Source organism: Pan troglodytes, chromosome X (genome assembly GCF_028858775.2).
Source record: "Pan troglodytes isolate AG18354 chromosome X, NHGRI_mPanTro3-v2.0_pri, whole genome shotgun sequence".
In the NCBI taxonomy this organism is placed as follows: domain Eukaryota; kingdom Metazoa; phylum Chordata; class Mammalia; order Primates; family Hominidae; genus Pan; species Pan troglodytes.
In genome coordinates, this window is record NC_072421.2 from 136,870,616 (window position 1) to 136,873,469 (window position 2,854).

The following is a 2,854-nucleotide window of genomic DNA, read 5'->3' on the forward strand; positions in this document are numbered from 1 at the left end:
CTTTCATTTCTTTGGTTAAGTTAATTCCTAGGTATGTAATTTTACGTGTGGCTATTGTAAATATGATTACTTTCTTGATTTCTTTTTCAGATTATTCACTATTGGCATATAGAAATGCTACTGACTTTTGTATGTTGATTTTATATCCTGCTACTTTAGTGAATTTGTTTATAAGTTCTAACAGTTTTCCTGTGGAGTCTTTAGGTTTTTCCAAATAGCCATATCATCTACAAACAAAGATAATTTGACTTCTTTCTTTCCAATTTTGATGCCATTCATTTGTTTCTCTTGCCTGATTGCTCTAGCTAGGATTTCCAGTACTATGTTGAATACCAGTAGTAAAGGTGGGCATCCTTGTCATGTGCCAGGTCTTAGAGAAAAGGCTTTCAGTTTTTTTCCCCTTCAGTATGTTACTAGCTGTGAGTCTGTTGTATATGGCTTGTATTATGTTGAGGTATGTTCCTTCTACCCTCAGTTTTTAAGGGTTTTTATCATAAATGGATGTTGAATTTTATCAAATGTTTTTCAGCATCAATCAAAATAATCATATGTTTTTTGTTCTTCATTCTGTTAATATAAAGTATCACATTGATTGATTTGCATATGTTGAACCATTCTTGCATACTTAGGATAAATCCCACTTGGTCATGATGAATGATCTTTTTAATGTATTGCTGAACTCAGTTTGCTAGTATTTTGTTGAGGATTTTTGCATCAATATTCATCAAGATACTGCCATGTAGTTTTTGGGTTTTGAGGTGTCTTTCTTTGGTTTTGGTATCAGGATAATACTGTCCTCGTAGAATGAGTTTGGAAGTATTCCCTCCTACTCCATTTTTTCAGAATACTTAGAATATGATTGGTTCTTCTTTAAATGTTTGGTAAAATTCAGCAGTGAAGCCACCTTTTCCAGGACTTTTCTTTGCTGGGAGACTTTTTATTATGGCTTCAATTTCATTATTTTTTATTGATAGGTTCAGATTTTAGATTTCTTCCCAGTTTAATCTTGGCAGGTTGTATGTCTCTAGGAATTTGTCCATTTCTTCTAGATTTTCCAATTTGTTGGCATGTAGTTGTTCATAGTAGCAACTAATGATCCTTTGAATTTTTGTCATATCTGTTGTAATGTCTCCTTTTTCATCTCTAATTTCATCAATTTGGATCTTCTCTCCTTTTCTCAGTCTGGCTAAAGGTTTGTTGATTTTGTTTCACAATTTAAAACAACAATTTTTTGTTTCATTTCTCTTTTGTATTGTGTTTTATTTCAAATTTATTTATTTCTGCTCTCATCTTTATTATTTATTTTCTTCTACTAATTTTAAGTTTGGCTTGCTCTCGTTTTTCTAGTTCTTTAAGATGCATTATTAGATCATTCATTTGAAGTTTTTCCTCTTTTTTGATGTAGGGACTTATAGCTTTAAACTTCCCTCTGAGTACTGCATTTGCTGTATCCCATAGGTTTTTATACACTGTGTTTCCATTATCATTTGTATCTAGACATTTTTCATTTTCCTGCTTAATTTCTTCATTGACCCACTGGTCACTCTGGAGCATATTGTTTAATTTCCATGTATTTGTATAGTTTCCAAAATCCCTCTTGTTATTGGTTTCCAGTTTTATTCCACTGTGGTAAGAGAAGATGCTTGATATTAGTTCAATTTTTTGAATGTTTTAAGACCTATTTTGTGACAACCTATGGTCTGTCCTTGAGAATAATCCATGTGTTGAGGAGGAGAATGTGTATTCGGCAGCTGTTGGATGAAATGTTCTTTAAATATTTATTAGGTCCATTTAGTCTATAGTGCAGACAGTCCAATGTTTCTTTGTTGATTTTGTGTCTGGAAGAACTGTTCAGTGCTTAAAGTGGGATACTGAAATCTCCAGCTCTTATTGTATTGGGTGTCCTATCTCTCTCTTTAGCTCTAATAATAGTTCCTTCACATATCTGGGTGCTCTAGTGTTGTGTGCATATATACTTACAATTCTACATCCTCTTGCTGAATTGACCCCTTTATCATTTTATAGTGACCTTCTTTGTCTCTTCTTACAGTTTTTGTCTTGAAATCTATTTTGTCTAATATAAATGTAGCTACTCCTGCTCTTTTTAGTTTTCCGTCCTCATGGAATATCTTTTTCCATCCCTTTATTTTCTATCTATTGGTGTCTTTATAGGTGAAGTGTTTCTTGTGAGTAACAAATCAATGAGTCTTGTTTTTTCATCCATTCAGCAAGTCTTTGTCTTTCAATTGGAGAGTTTCAACAATTTACATTCAATGTTATTAATGATAAGTAAGGACTTACTTCTGTCATTTTGTTATTTGTTTTCTGGTTTTGTGGTCTTCTTTTCTTTCTTTCCTTCCTGTCTCCTTTTTAGTGAAGGTGATTTTCTCTGGGGATGTGGTTTTGTTTCTTGATTTTTATTTTTTGTGTATTCATTGTATGATTTTTGGTTTGAGATTACTATGATGCTTGCAAATACTATCTTGTAATCTATTATTTTAAGCTGATAACTTAACCCTGTTTGCATAAACAAGCAAAAAGAAAGCTCACACAGACTCTGTCACTTAACTTTGACCCCCTACTTTTTCACTTTTTGTTGTTTCTATTTATATGTTATTATACTGTCTATGTCTGCAAACGTTATTGTGTTTATTATTTTTGGCTGGCTCATAATTTAGTCTTTCTACTTAATAGTAGTTTACACAACACAGTTACAGTGGTATAGTAATCTGTGTTTTTCTGTGTATTTACTATTAGCAGTGAGTTTCATACCTTCAGGTGACTTCTTATTGCTCATTAACATCTTTCTCTTTCTGATTGAAGTATTCCCTTTAGCATTTCTTGTAGGACAGGT